Here is a 16,815-nt window from a genome sequence, read left to right on the forward strand (position 1 = left end):
GGAAGGAGAAAGTTTTTACCTTGTTCTATATAAAATGAATCCATGATCTTTTAAAAAACAAAACTAAAATTATAAGCATATTAAAAATGCCAACAATATTGCTAGATTTAAAGTATACTGAAGTTTTAAAAAAGGGGAGGTATGCTGGGGGATAAAAAAAAAAATTAAACAGCTGGCATTTCAATTCTTTAAAAAGGACCAACTTAACCCTACCACATATATCTTTTAGCAACTTAATAACATTTTAAGTTCAAGGAAAATGACATATCAAATAGACCTCCTCAAGATGTCATTTACAAAAACTGACAAATGACTCCTCAAACATCCAATCCAAGAGAAAAGCCTGTTACTGGAGATGATTTTTATTCAAGTATTTTTTAATGACACTTAAATTCTGAACTCAAAGTAATGATAAAGAAAGTCAAGTTTGATTCTCTGAACACCTATTTCCTGTCCAAACAGCCCTTTTGTTCTGCTTCCCTGCTTAATTTTAATGTTCAGTTTGCATCAGAAAATAGCAACAATGACAAAACCTAACATACACAGAAGCATAAAGGAGCAAAAGTGTAAAATAAAGGATCATTAAAAGATTAGAACAAAAATCCTACCAACAAAACCTCCACAATTTTCTGTTTGCTTCACCTCAGATTAACTTCACTTGAAGCTGTACTCCAAAGCAACCAAACCTGAATACCAAGCTCCACCTTCTCCAATTTTAGTGGCTGAAGAGTAAAATCTCCTCCCTGTTAGTGAAACTGATAATTGTGATTGGATACAGCTAATATCCATTATTTTAAAGAACTTTTCCTTGCTAGCAGGTTAGGTAAACACTCTAAAACCCCCTGGATAAGCTGGTTTCTTAAAGGAACAGTAGGTAATGTTTCAGTTTTCCCATCACATACTATTTGCTTACTCTTTTGTCTAGGTAAAAAATAAATAAACCAAGTAACAGAAATGAAAATCTCACAGATGCAGCATTAATTTGCAGTTCAGCAACCAACTGTTTAAAATACAATGCTTTTAAGCTAAATCATTTGATATTTTTTACAGAGCCTGAAGGTGAAGTTATGCTTTATAAAGACTCCTTTTTCAATACAGTTCACATTTTGTATGAAAATTTTAAAACGGCAACAGAAAATCCATTGCAAAATTTTGCTAATAAGAACAAAACAGTCTTTTCTCTACGACTTAAACATAAAACCACATCTTAAGTGAAAATACATAGCACTAAAACACTGAATGCAAAAATTTCATTTCTAAGCTATCAAATTCACTGATACTTATGTTCTCAGTATCACAAGAATAGAATGAAATTTTCAGTGACATCAGACTGATAATTCTATTTGAAACTGAAGAAAAATGAGGCAGAAACATTATTTCTATATTACCACATTTACAGGTCTGACATTGTGCGTTTTTGCAAGGATAATGCTTATCCACTGCAAATGGATATCTATAAAAGGAGAAGGCAACTTGTTCTAATGAACATGTTCAGGTATAAAGTTTGGAATGGTTTAAGCTGGTTTTTTAAAAAATCATTATTATTTTTTTAAGAGATGGTTGGACACTATTTTGTACCCTACTTAAGTATTACTTTAACGTGGCATGGAAACCCTAAGGTACAGCTGAAGGGTATACATACACCTCTTAAAACAGTAAGTTATGTTAAATGTTATTTTTACTACAGAGATTCTGATTTTTCAACAAAAAAGACCTACAGTCACTTTGTACATTACTAAATTTGCTGTATTTTATTATGTTTATTTTAATTAGAACTGTGTGTTTTTAGGAGCTTGACCCATTAACTACTACTCTGACATTAATCATTATCTGATTGAATGACATTTAAATAATATTAAGCTCTACCAAAAATTGACTGATTTATAAAAACACATTCAAAATTAAAGCAAATTAGCGTAGCTCCTTCTTAAAACATATTCAGTAAGTTTATATAATTTTAAATTTGAATTTAGTTTTCTAAGTTAAAAACCTTTCAAGCATTTTTCCTCAAAGAAAATTCATATATTAGAACAACATAAAGCCAACAAACTTGTTTTGAATACAAAGAGAAGCCTTTGTAAGAAACTGAAAATTCACATAATTGCAACTAGACATGAATATGGAGTAATACCCTGCAGAAGCCCAAACAGCTGCATAATCTATTATGCCTTTTAAGTGGACAAATTGAAAGAGCCAATTCACAGAGGTCTAGTCCCAAAATCCTTTGCAAGGATTCATGGCTGTGAATGCCCAGTACTTCACGAGTCAAGTTCAGGTTTTCTTCCCACTGTGTGAACACTTGCAAAAGGACACTGGAAGCAGAAGAGGTACAGGAACAAACAATAGAAAAAATACATAATTTGAGTTACAGCACAGAACTTGAGTTAATCATAAAACAAGTTTTAGATGGCCAAAATTTTACAGGGTTATAGAAAAAAAGATGGCAAATATTTTAATCTTAAAATGTGCCAAGCATAAAATTAGTAGACAGTTATGGGAACCAAAAGAACCTTTGTTCTAACGCCAGATTTTCACATTGAAGTTAATTATCTGTGTAAAACAAACGCATAGAACATACACTAATTTAACACCAAAACCACTCTCAATCTATAACCAACAGAAAAGAGAAATATAGACTTAGCTATTCCAGATTGTTCAAAGATCTCCAGGACCTACTTGAAAGAACTTCAAGTTGATAAATATCATTTTAGGTGGCTTACAGGTTAAAATTAAGGGTATTTTATTCCTCTCCTAAATCCATAGTAGAAGAAAACAACAGCAAAAATAAATGAAAAGAAAGCATTACCACAACCGAGATTATTTGAAAACAATATTGCTTCATAGGAACAGGGAGGCTGCAAAAGCTTCAAGGCTCCCAGATTGCATGTGACAATATCACTTTTTGAACATCAAGTATTCAAAGGACGTATTGTATATTCTTTGTGGGAGTTCAGAGGTTTTCCCAAACCTATCAACTGAAAACAATTTAGAAGAGCACAAGCCACTGAACAACTTGGTCTCATTTCACTTTTGATTAAAAAGACCCTATATAAAGAATCAATACCTAGACTATTAGGAACAACTTTTGGTACAAACAGAGCAGGGTGAAAACTTCCACAGAATTTTTAAGCACTGAGAATAGCTCAAACTATTCTTCCTACAACAGAAATTAATCCTTGGCAGTAGTATCCCTGGGTGCTATATAAATATAATTACAGGTATAATATAAAATATACTTTATATATAATATAAAATATAAATACAGGTAGTTAAGGCAGTAGTAGGTGAAAGGACCACCCTGACATTAGCAAAAACATGACTAGGGTCACTAAGGATAAAGTCTGAAAAACACCAACTAACGGAGGAAGAAAAAAATTAAGAAATATTTCCCTGACAAATACATGGTGTCTACAGAAGTGAGGTATGTATTTGAGTTTGCAACTCCTGATGACTACCTTCTAACTCGTTAAGGGAAAAGAATACAAGGTGAGAATTGGGGAGAGAGGGAGGGTGGTGATGGCCCATTCAGCAAAATACTAAACACAAAGGAAACATTAAGAAAATAAACAGATTAGAAAGCATAAACCAAGCTGATGTCTTTTATAAGACAGTAAATTGCTTTAAATCTAAAGGAATAAACAGGTTACCAATAAAGTAAATTAAAAAGGAACAGAGATCATAGTATTGAGACCGAAGTATAAGTAAAGGAAAAAGCATTCATAATCCTCAATTATTTAGATTTAATAGTCATAAATTTTCATGTGCCAAATAACACACAATAGATATAGAAAAATGAAAGAAAACAGATTGGCAGACTTTAAATTCCCCTTTCTTTAGCAGCCTAAGCCAGGGAAAAAAACCCAGAAAAACCCAAAAAACCCAAAAGACGAATGATGCGTAGCAATTATTTCATAAGGATAATTTTTATATAGCTATCAAAAGAAAAGCTTCTCTTCTCAAGTCACAGGAAAACATATTTAATTTTAGTCATGAAGAAAACCAAAAATTTTAAAAAGCACAAGTTGAATAGGGAGCATTCTCTACCTATTGAAAAGTTTATTCATCCATCAAACTTTTTGAACACCTACTATATGCTGGGCACCACTAGCTGCTGTGGATGCCATGGTGAACTGTCTCTCCATTGTAGAAACTTACAGTCTAGAGTTAGACCAGTGCTGTCCAGCAAAAAAACAATGCGAGCCACATACTATTTTCCATTTTCTAGTGGCCACGCTAAAACATTTCAATAAAGTTAAATTGAATGTAATATTTTATTTAATGTAAAACATGTAAAAGCATTTTTAAAAGTAATGAATTATTTCAATATGTAATCAATAATTTAAAAATTGACCTCTTGTCCCTTTTTTGTGCTAGAAATCGAGTTCTTATTTCATACTTACAGCACATCTCAATTCAGACTTGCCATATTTCAATAGCCAGATGTGGCTACTTAAACTTAAATAAAATACCGTAGCTATCAGCCACATGATTATTTATAAATTAAGATAAATTTTCATCGTTGTAAAAGACTCTTTATCTCTGCTGTCCATTATAATAGCCACTAGTCACATGTGGTTACTGAGCACCTGAAACGTGACTAGTAAGCCTGAGGATATGAATTTTTTATATTATTTAACTTTAGTTAATAATAAACAGTCACAAATGGCTAGTAACTACCAGATTGGAAAGCACAGCTTTAGAAGAAAAAGATGCTAAAACAAAGCAAATGTGTCCAATGTGAAAAGATTAAATATAGCCAACAGAAGAACTTAACCTCTTTTGCCAGCATTAAGGATTAATTCATCAAGAAAATCACAATTAAGCAAACGGGGACAGCATATGCAAAGATCCTGAATGGGGAAAAAGTGAAAATACAGTAGAAATAATGAAAGAAAGTATCAAGGAGCAAAACAAAGTTATTTGCAGGCGACTGATTTGGATCATGGAATATAAATAGGATAGGAAGGTGGCGGCGAAGTGGAAGCAGCCTTACCACTTGGAAATAAGTCTTGCAATAAAGTCTGTCCCACTCTCTTCACTCAGTAAACTCCAGTCATTCCAATCTCGGTCAAATCCTAAATCAAGCCAGGTACTTTTCGTCCCCTTTGTGCTAGCAGTTCCCTTTACTTGGGAAACTTCCCCCAGCACTTTCCTGATCTTAGAACTCAGAATCACAGTTCCAAATTTTCTATACAGGACAAGCGTTAAGGCAGTAATCCAACTGGAAGATACGGGGTGGAGGGGGTAGGGTGGAGTTTGAAGCTGTCTGCAAGGCAATTTTTACAAAAAACTTTTACAGAAAAAGTCCAGTGTGTCATTTTTTTAATGTTCTGACAGACTGGGGAAGCTAAGAAAACTCCTCAAACACACTTTAGTATCACCACTAACTTTAAACATTATAATCTCAGGACATCCAACTAGCACCTTCTAATCTCTATCAGAACACCCTATTTCTTTCCTTCCCAGCACTTGTCAAAATCTGAAAACTGTTTACTCATTGGTTTGTTAATAGCCTAGCTTTTCCAACAGACTGTAAACTCCATGAGAGCAAAGACCCTGTGTCATTTTCATCCTTGTATCCTCAGCACTTAGCACAATGTCCAACTAGCATGGAGCAATCGTTTAAAGAATGAAAACTGCAACTGCAGGGATTTTAATAAAAATATTTCTTGTCAAATTTTAAGGAACAGAGCTAAAACTAGGCTCAAAGGAAAACTTAATGGCATTAAAATTCTTTTCATTATACAACATAAAACATTAAGTGTAGAAATAACACAATATTTTTTTAATTTAAAAATTCAAAACCAAAAACCTAAAGAATCAACTAAAACGACCCTAAAGAATCAACTAAAAAACTCGAGGACTAACAAAGCAACAACCAAAAATTTGGGGGGAAAAGGGGGATGGTAAGACTTAACAATAACAAAATAAAAACACATTATTACTCCCAGTTACTAAAACCATGTGCACTGATTTATATTGAATAAAAGCTAAAAAGAATAAAAGGTAAAAAAAACCAAACATATATGTATTTAGTATATGACAAAAGTAGCTTTATTTGAAGACAAAAGAAAAAGTTTTCTTTAATGGGGCTGAAATAACTGATTGACTATTAAGGAAAAATAAGGACAATTATTTCACTTCACATGTTATGTCAAAATAAATCCTGGATGAACAGAAGAGAGATAGATATGAAAAATGAAACCACAAAACAACTAGAAGAAAACAGTTATCTGGGTAGGAGAATCCATTAAATATGAAAGTAGAAGCTAAATATAAAAGGAAAGTATTAACCTAAACTTCTTAAAAGGTAAAAACTCTTCTACATTATTAAAAAATATATATCATAAACAAATGAAAGACTAATGAAGAGCCAGGGAAAATGTTTGCAGTATGTGTCAAACAGTGGCTATCCTAAATATATAAAAGGCTAAAAAGGGTATCGCAAACATAAAACACCACCCCAAATGAGCCAAAGACAAACTAGATGTCCAACACCTATATCTCTACTCATTATCATAATTAATTAATCTAAGAAATAAATAATAAATCTTATGGAAAGGAAAAGAAGGAAAGAAAATACTATTTCTTGGTAAAGATATGGAGGAAATGTGTATTCTCTCATATTTTCAGTCAAACTTTACACAGGTTTGGTCAACTTCATACTATAATGTTAGTCAAACTTTTAAGACAAGATTTGTCAGTATTTATGAAAAGACAAAGAATGTTCATATCCTTTAAGCAATTTTAAGACAGGCTGAATCATAAAGGAATGAGAAATACATAGTAAGATTTAGCTCTTAAGATGTTCTTTACCACATTATAATAGTGAAAATGGGATAAAGTAACACGTTATACACAACAGGTGACTAGTTAAATTACAGTATTTCATAAGATGAAATGGTATGCACCTTTTAAAAATTATATTTTTAATATATGGGGACCTAATGATAAACATGAGGAAATCCTGTGGCCCCCAACAGTTTACATTCAAGCAGGGGATACAGACAATAACCAAATAAATCATTTCAGATGTTAGGTTGTAAAAGGAAATGAAGAAGGGTAACAGAGTTGTCAGGGAAAGTGGTCTGAGAAGGCATCTCAAAAGGAGTGACTTTTGAACAAAACACAACTGAGTGTTCCAGGCAGAAGGAACAACAATTTTAAGAACTAAGCTTGGCATGCTCATGAACCCCCCAAAAGACCAGTATTACTGGGGGTACATGAGTCAGGGGAGAGTGGCAGGATGTAAGTGTATGAAGCTGGCAGGCCTGATAGTCTCGAGCAGCACCATCCAATCTGTCGCCACAAGCAAGGCCAGCCTAAAAAGTACCTGAAGTGGAAAATACACAACCAATTGCGAAGACAGTCTGAAAAAAGGTAAGTAAAATACCCCATTAATAATTTCTTATATTGATTACTTGTTGAATCATAATATTTTTCGGTTAAAAAATATTTCACCTGTTTCTCTCCCTTTTTTTTGTAAATGCAGCTATCAGAAAATTTTAAATTTCTTATGTGGCTCGCATTTGTAACTCCTACTATATTTCCATTGGACATCGCTGGTCTAGGGTATAAAAAAGTTTGAATTTATTTTGTGTACTGAAAAGCTGTGGAGGGTTTTGAGTCTGGGAATAACATAATCTAATTTATACATTTAAATGATTGTTCTGCACAGGAAAAGCAAGTAGACGGTAGGGGACAGATTGAAGAAAAGGTACCAGTTAGGTGACTACTACCACCATCTTTTGTACAACAAAGATGTTGAGAGGGATCATATTTGGGGTAAGTTTTGAAGATAGAAGCAGTCTAGTATTGTTTACAATTCAACATTTAGTTGTTTAGGATATGAAGAATACACAAAAACAGAAAGACTGGGGGTATACCTGCCAAAATGTTAATGATTATTTATTCTTTGTAACTTTTCTGAAAGTTTGAAAAAAAAAATGCCCTTATAATCAAATACAAAAGTGAGTTGTTTTTTTAACACGATAAAATAGCCCTATCAAAACAAAGCATCCTGACATTTGTCTGCAGGCTGCATACCCTGTTCAAAACACACACACACCCCATCTCTCATGCCTTTAAATAAAAAACAGCTTATTCAAAGATATACATAACCTCATATTACTTACACACCGTTTTCAGGAAGTTAATACTGCTCCCTAATTTGTCTTTGCATTGCTGTTTGCATGATAAATAAAAGCACTCCCAAATCTGAGGCAAAGGAAAGAAAAAGTACTTAAATGTGTGATTAACATATCCTGGTAAATACTCACCACACACCTTTCTCCAAAAATGTTCCCAAGGACACACTCAATGTAATTCCAGAGAATACACTTTGGTCCTAATCCTTTTCCTTAAAGGCTCTGCCATTCGATATGTGCTTCCCTTAACTAAAGTCTGCATAACTGAAAGGATAAACTTAGGACAGGTTTCTTTTACATGAGTATACTAAGGCACAAGAGAAGTTTTAAGTAATTTGCCAGAGACTACAAAGGGGGAAGGAGGAACACAGAGTGATTTATTTTATACCCAATCAAGTGTTTTTTTCTACTATGTTTACATTTTGCACTGAAAAAGGAGGTATCAAATAGTGCCAGACTTCTTACCACGGGATTTCCAAGGAAAAGAGTCATTGTATACAGATCAACAGAAATCCTGGGTTCTCATGCAAATGTTCAAAAACTGTGAACCAACCACTACGGATATGAATCTTCCATTAAAACATAAAAGAGAATCCTAAAGTTTTTCATTTATTTTATTTCTAGTATTTCAATCTCTTTTACTCCTGACTATCTAAAATTTCCCAATGAAATCTACATTCACTCTAAAGAAACTCTGGCACCTGTGCACCAGGAGCCAGGAAACAAATGTTCATAAAGCACAGCTGTTGACAGCAAAACAAAATCAAAAACATAATCTGAAGTCCCATGAGTTATGGAAGATTAACACAATATTGTACAGCAATGAAAGGACTGAACTACAGCCGCATACTACTTTTATAAAGCTCAAAAGAAAAGCAAACTAAACACACTGAGCACACAAACGTTATGTGATGAAACTTTCTAAAAAATGAAACAGAATGGTAAACAAAATCCACTACACTGAAATGATTACCTCAGTAAGAAGAGGCAGAGGTATAAGACAGGTAAGAAACTCATAAACATATGCAAGTTTTGGTAATGTTCCAGTTATTGGTTTGGGGGTGCAAATCAGGAGTTTTATTATATTTTATCTCTTTATACCGCACTGTGTGTATTCATACTCTTGTGGTATCAAATATACTTTGAATACTTGGCTTCTTAAAAAAGGGCTTTATGGAGGTATAAGTGACATACAATAAAGTGCACACACTTTAAAGTGTAAAATGTGATCTGTCGTGATAATTTCACAGGAAATTATCACTACAATCGAGATAATAATCCAACAACCCCTAAATACTCCTCCTGTACACCTTTGCGATCCCTGTCTCATTAAATGTGTTTTAAAACGTTAAAGAAAAAAAGTTAAAAGACAACCTGTTTGGGAATTTTGCAGAAAGAGAACATTTTCCCCTGAAGCCCTAGACTACGGGAAACTTGGCAAGTGTCCTAAAATTGGCAATATAAATATTACATAACTAACCTTAAAAGTGTACGGGATTTTACATTAAAAAGTCACATTCCGAATTTGATCTGCAAGAGGACTTTAAATCTCTTTCTCGGAGCATTAAACCATTATAAACTAACCAGTTTTTACCGCCAAACAACTTTAAACATAAATGGTCTGTGTGTAACCCTGAGCCCTTAACTTCTTCACAATGTTGAACGACCTTCTAGCTGTGAACATACATCATCAGAGCACCTTAATCGTGTGGTTTAGCACAAGCTTTCAACGTAAAGTTAAAATTATTTCAAACACAATATTCTGCTGTACTTGTTTACGTAGCTAGACGGCAACTTGAAAATACTATTTGAGAGGAAAATTCAGAAATCCTGAGTCCACCAAACAGAAGCAGAGGAAAAAGAGACCGACCCCAATCCCCTTTTCTAGTCCGACTTGCTAGACTTTCCCCCTCGCCGGCTTTTGAAAACACGGCAGGTGAAAAACATTTCAAAAAGGACTCAGGCTCAGAGCCGCGGGGCGGGGAACTTGACCGGGGCTGGTGACAGGGACGCGCCCGAAGGTGCCCGAGGTCCCTCCGACCCCTCACCCGCCAACTGCTTGGCACCGGCTGCGAGCGGCGAGCGCAGCGGCCCCCGCGGCCCGCAGGGAGTAGGAATCCGACCTCTGCGCGCCAGCCCCCGCCCCCGGCGGTAAGCCCCGGACCGCGAGCGCAGGGCGCGCGCCCGAGGGGGCCCGCTGCGCCCCGGCCCCTGCCCCCGGGGCCGGGAATCCCCTCGCCCCTCAGCAAACGCCCGGCCCGGGCCCGCGAGCGAGCGGCCAGCCCACCACCTGCTGCGCCCGCCGGCCGCCCTCAGCTTCCGGCTCCCCCGGGCCGGGAAGAGCCGGGGGAGGGCCTCGTCTCAGCCTCAACCGAGTGGGGGAAGGGAGTGAGAGGGGGAGGGGTGGCGCCGGGCCGCCAGGGCCCTGTGGGCCGCGGTCCTCACCTGGCGGCGGCTCTCTCCGCCTGACGCGCTGCCCGCCGCCGCCGGTCGCCGCCGGTGAATGGGGACAGGTGAGGCCACCAAAACCCCGCTCGCCCCGGCCCGGCCGCCGCCACCAGCCCCTCCGCCTGCTGTTTATTAAACTTTTCTGTTTGGTTGTTCGGCCTGTGACGCGGCCGCCGTGGAGAGCTCCCAGATTGGCCGGCTCCTAGCGCTGACGCGGCACCCCCCGCCCGCAGCCTAATTATCACCGGCCGGGGCGGAGCCGCAGGCCGGAGCCCGTGGTGAGGGGCGGGGCCAGGGCTCGGAGCGCGCAGCGATTGGCTAGGGCCCAGAGAAGAGGCGGGGCGGAGCGAGGGGAGACGCTCCTCCGCCCTCTCCGCCTCCACTGTCCTTTCCTCCGGTCGCCCTGGGTTCCTCTTCCTGGCGGCGGGAGGACGTTTCGAGGCGTTGTGCGGTGATGTGTTGGGTCGGGGGCAGTAGGTTCAGGTCCCTCTGCTACCTCGAAGGGTGTCCCATGTTCCTGTCCCGGGTTGAGGCGCCAGAAAGAGTTGCGCTCCACCTGCCAGTTGTGCAAGAGGAATTCCGAGCTCTCCCCACGTGCAACCTCGTGCCCCCACTCCATCTTTGCAAGCGCAAAGTCCAGGGTCCGGGTGCGTACTCGAAGGCAGTACTCTGCCCCGCCCTGAGCCATGGCTTGGAAAGAGAAGGAAGAAGAGAAGCGCGCGTGCACACGTGTGGCACACGCACACACATATATACGCACCGACACACACGCCCCCACAGGCACCCAGCTCCCAGCGTTTCCAAGAGCGCGTGTCCGTTTCCCGGCTGAGTGGAGCAGGCCGCGCTACTACGCTGGGGCGTGGGGTGATGAGAATGGTTCCCCCGCAGTTTCTCGGCCTTCGGGCTCACGTGCAGTTCAAGAAGTACAAGATCGGAGTTCGAGGATATTCAGTCCTACCGTGAAAGAGGGGTTCGGATGGGGCCGGCAGGTAGGAGGCGGACCGAGTCCTGAGGATCCTCTTTAATTTTATATTTGATGTTTTGTTCATGAATCTTTTTTTTGGAACTAATTTTGATGTTTAAGAAAATATAGTATTAGGGACTTCCCTGGCGGTCCAGTGGTTAAGATTCCACGCTTCCAATGCAGGGGGCGAGAGTTCGATCCCTGGTTGGGGAACTAAGATCCCACATGCCCCGCCAAAAAAAGTGAATGAATTTAATTTTAAAAATATATAGTAATTGAAATATTATTTATCTTGATTACTGAGCTTTTTGGTGCCCCTTTAAATTTTAAGCTTGAAGTATCTCACTATCCTCACCCTAGTCGGGTGGCGCTGGGGGGAGAGATTTTGAGGTGACTGACTGTAAAGGTAAGGTGTTTTGAAATACGGCTTTGGGATAAGAAGCAGTTAATTATAGAGGAGAGATAGGGGCCAGAAAGAAGTTTTCAAGGAGAAGGTGGCATTGGTTTTTGGCACTGAAGAGTGCATACGGCCCAGCCTGCTGGGAACCAAAAGAAGCATTTTCCTGCTCTCCTAAAGAGGCTGGAAGATGCAGTGTGGGGGTTTGAAGAACAGAATGTGAAATGTTATGCGGTGTCAAACAGATGCTTCAGGAGCAAGGTAAGGAGTGTTCTGTGAAGTTACACCTAGTGTAAGCCAAAGAAGGGGGACAGTAGTAAACTGGAGGGTCTTGCCCAGGACCTAAAGGTATTCAAAATGTGGTTTTAAAATGCATTCAAGTTTAATTTTAAAAACATACATACAAACAATGGACTAATGCAGCAAAAGAGGATTTTGCCCAAGGACATCATCCCTGATAATGGGGACTGGAGATCAGGTTATAATGGAGACTAGAGATGGTGTTACGGTCAATTATTTTACAGATCTTCGAAGCCAAATTGAGTAGTTGACTTTACTTAGTGGGAAATGGGAAGCCATTATAGAACAAGAACTATAAGGAGAGGAAATGGTGAATTATAAAAGTTTGGTGGATTCTTCTGGTACTAGGAATAATTTTGCAGCCTGGGCCACCTGGGGTACTTTCAGCTGTTCACTGCCCTCTTGTCACTGGGTACAAGAACTATATGAAAGGAACTTAGGTTTTTGGCCAGGGTTCAGATTGCTAATCAAACATGTTACTCAGAGACATTGAGCAATACTCAACCTCTCTGGGTCTCAATTTTTTGAGTCTGGGAAACATCAGCAAACAAAACAAAGATCACTACCTTTATAGATTTTTCATTCTAATGGGGGAGACACGAAAAACATAAGTATGTATATTGTAAGTTAGAAGATGGTAAGTGGTATAGACTGAAGAAAAAGTAGAGCAGGGTAGAGGCTGTGGGAGGGTGGGTTGCAGTGTTAAACAGAGCAGTCAAGGTAGGCTTCATTGAGAAAGTGAGGTTTGAATAGAATTGTAAGAGATGAGGGTGTAGTCCTGAATACCTGGGAGAAGAGCATTCCAGACTGAGAGAACTGTTAGAACAGTGGGCCCCAAGGCAGGAACGGCCAGGAAATTGGTGTTCCTAGAGCCAGGTGAGCTGGGGAGAATAGGAGAGGAAGTTAGGGAGGTAGGGAGGACCTGCTCACGTAGGGCCTGGGGCGGCCATTGGCTTTTACTGTAGAGCCAGTGCATGGTTTTGAGCAGAAAAGTAACATGATCTGACTTAGATTTTAAAGGATCATCCTTCCTGTCATGTTGAGAGTGGACTAACAGCGCAAACAGGGTAGGAGCAGGAACTTTTAGGAGGATACTGTCTGCATCCACGTGAGAGAGAGCGGTGACTTGGACCAGTAGAGCCAACAGAATTTCCTGATAGATGGGACGTAGTGGGGGACAATGAAGAGTCAAAGGTAACATTCAGGTTTTTGGCTTGTGCAACTGAAAGAGGGAACAGGATGGAGATCAGGAGATTCATCATATAAATAGTACTTAAAGCCTTGAGACTGAGCAGGAAGTGAGTACAAAGCAGACCAAGGACTGAGCCCTGGGGGTTCTGACATTGAGAGTTCACGGAGAAGTGTAGGAATTCACAGGGGAGACCAAGAAGGAGGAAACAGGAGGTTGGAGGAAAACAGAGTTTGGTGTCTTAGAAGCCAAGTGAAAAAGTGGGTTAAGGAGCAAGTATCAAAAGCTGCTGATAGTTCAAGTGTGAAGAGGACTGAGAATTGACTGTTGCATTTAGCAACATAGAAATCACCTTGGAGAATATAGTTTAGGTGGAGGGTAAAAGCCTGATGGGAGTGGCAATAGTATTTATTAGGGATTTGATGGGGGGCGGTTAATGCAATAATATGTGTGAAAGAGCTTTGTGAACTGGCAAGGATATGAGCAAGTTCCTAGGGATTTTATCTTAAATTTCTTTTCATTCAGATTCTTGCCCAGTTTATCATTATATTAACCTTGGCACCTAACACAGTTGAGTATTCACGTATATTTGTTATGAATTTGCATGGTTTACATGGCATAGGTTTACATGGCCTCTTTTGCTCCCTTTAGTTCCAAGTCTGTACTGAGAGATGACAGTATTGCATAGTGATTTGGAATTCAGACAGACTGCTGCTACTAATTAGCTTTGTGGTCTTAAGCAAATCATGTAAAATGGGACAAAAACCTACCTCAAACGGTTGTTATGTGGGTTAAAAGATACTACATTTGTACTCATCAAGCGAACATTGCATGCTGACTTTCTGCCAGCCTGTGTTGGTAACAACCAGGATACAGCAGGAAGTAAGAGAGCTAAAGGGCCCCCTCTCATTGACGTGTTTAAATTAATATAACACTTCTCATTGGCAGTGTATACATAAACAATACATTTACAGCACAGGTACCTACCTAATAGATGCTCAATAAATGATAATTTGCATTATTATCTCCAGTCCTTCCTCTCTTCTGTGCTCCAGACCACGGTATCCAGTGTCTCTTCTCAGAGGCATTCAATATATCCAAGGTTCATTTTCTTCCCCCAAACACATTCTTGCCTCCTGTGGTCCCAATTTTGGCCAATGGTGACACCTCATTTATAGTTATTAGAGCTAGAACCTCATCGTTTTCCTTTCTTTAAAAAAATTTTTTTAAAACTACTTTGTTGAGATTTAATACGTATACCATAGAATTCACCCATTCAATGGATACAGTTCAGAGAAAGACAAGTATTACATGATATCACTTATATGCAGAATCTAAAAAATAATACAAATGAACTTATTTACAAAACAGAAACAGACTCTCAGATACAGAAAACAAATTTATGGTTACCAAAAGGGAAGCGGTGGGAGGGATAAATTAGGAGGATGGGATCAACAGATAACATGACTATATATAAAATAGATAAGCAACAAAGATTTACTGTATAGCACAGGAAACTTTATTCAATATCTCGTAATAACCTATAATGGAAAAGTTTTAAATATATATATAACTGAATCACTTTGCTGTATACCTGAACCTAACACAATATTGTAAATCAACTATAATTCAGTTTTTAAAAGGGGTACAATTCAGTAGTTTTTAGCATATTCACAGAGTTGTGCCAATATCCCCATAATCACTTTTAGAACATTTTATAACCCCCAAAGAAACCCTCTACCCATTAGTAGTCACTCCCTTTTTCCCCCAATCCCCCCACCCAACCCTAGGCAACCACTAATCTTTTTTGTGTCTCTATAGATTGGCCTGTTTTAGACACTTCATAAATATGGAGTCATACAATATGTGGTCTTTTGTGACTGGCATCTTTCACTTAGCATAATGTTTTCGTGGTTCATCTATGTTGTATCAATACTTTATTTCTTTTTGTTGCTGAGTAATATTTCATTACATGGATATACCACATTTATTTATCCGTCACTTCATGGATATTTGAGTTTACACTTTTTGCCTCCTATGAATAGTGCTACTCTGAGTGTTTGTATACAAGCTTTTCTGGAGACATGTTTTCATTTCTCTTGAGTAGGTACCTAAGAGTGGAATTATGGAAACTGTATGTTTAACCATTTGAAGAAGTACTAGACTGTTTTTCAGAGGGGCTATACCATTGTATACTCCCATCAGCAATGAGTGAGTTTCACGTTCTCCACATCCTTGACGACACATTATTGATCTGTCTTCTTGATTATAACCACCCTATGAGTATGAAGTGGTATCTTGTGGTTTTGATTTGCATTTCTTAGTGGCTAATGATGTTGAGCATCTTTTTATGTGCTTGCTGGCCATTTGTATATTGTCTTTGAAAAAATGTCTACTCAGATCCTTTGCCTTTTTTTTTTTTTGGCGGTACGCGGGCCTCTCACCGTTGTGGCCTCTCCCCGCTGCGGAGCACAGGCTCAGCGGCCACGGCTCACGGGCCCAGCCGCTCCGTGGCATGTGGGATCCTTCCGGACCAGGGCACGAACCCGTGTCCCCTGCATCGGCAGGCGGACTCTCAACCACTGCGCCACCAGGGAAGCGCTGCCCATTTCTAAATTGAGTTATTTATCTTTTCATTGTTGGTTGTAAGTGTTCTTTACATATTCTGAATACAAGCCTCTTATCAGATACATAATTTGGAAATATAGTTTCCCATTTGTGTGTTGTCCTTTCGCTTGCTTAAGGGTATCAAAATTTTAAAGTTTTAAATGTTGACTCACCCTTTTCTTAAGTTCTCCCCTCCCCTACATCTAATTAGTCACAAATTTCGCGGATTCTGCCTTAGCGATATCTCTGAAATGTACCCCACCCCCACTGCCGCATACACACACACACACACACACACACACACACACACACACACACACAGAGTAGCCTCCAACTCCTATTCTCTTCTCTACATCCTCCACAGCCCACCCAGTTGATCCTCCAGCTGCCTCCAGGATCTTCCTGAAACACAAAGTGAGCAGGTCAAACTGTTGCAGGAAGGGGGACCCCTTTCAGGGCCCGAGAGCGGGCTCTTGTTGAACACTCAGAAATGAATTGTCCGAGGAGATACACGTGCTGTCAAAGCAGGAGACTTTATGGGGAAGGGGCGCCCGGGGAGAGCCGTGGGGTAAGGGAGCCCTGGAGTACTGCTCTGCCACGTGTCTCGCAGTCTCGGGTTTTATGGTGATGGGGTTAGTTTCCGGGTCGTCTCTGGCCATCGTTCTGACTCAGGGTCCTTACTGGTGGTGCCCACATCGCTCAGCCAAGGTGGATTCCAGCGAGGAAGATTCTCTGAGGTTGGGAGGACATACAGACTGGTGTC

General features: G+C 39.4%; 1 protein-coding gene across 8 annotated transcripts in view; it reads right to left on the reverse strand.

The window, feature by feature from the left end:
- The window catches only part of ZFAND6 (zinc finger AN1-type containing 6), a 74,862-nt gene extending 64,089 nt beyond the window's left edge, over positions 1 to 10,773 (reverse strand). For 2 of the 8 annotated variants that reach the window (XM_067698687.1, XM_067698696.1), the window contains exon 1: positions 10,593 to 10,770. The gene's annotated coding sequence lies outside the window, so the exon portion shown is untranslated. Of the gene's footprint in view, positions 1 to 608; positions 746 to 10,592 lie in introns of those variants that run through there. The other 6 variants (XM_067698714.1, XM_067698705.1, XM_067698709.1 and 3 more) reach the window with 6 other exon arrangements.
- Between the last annotated feature and the right edge of the window lie 6,042 nt (positions 10,774 to 16,815).

Source organism: Pseudorca crassidens, chromosome 1, assembly GCF_039906515.1.
Source record: "Pseudorca crassidens isolate mPseCra1 chromosome 1, mPseCra1.hap1, whole genome shotgun sequence".
Lineage (NCBI taxonomy): Eukaryota > Metazoa > Chordata > Mammalia > Artiodactyla > Delphinidae > Pseudorca > Pseudorca crassidens.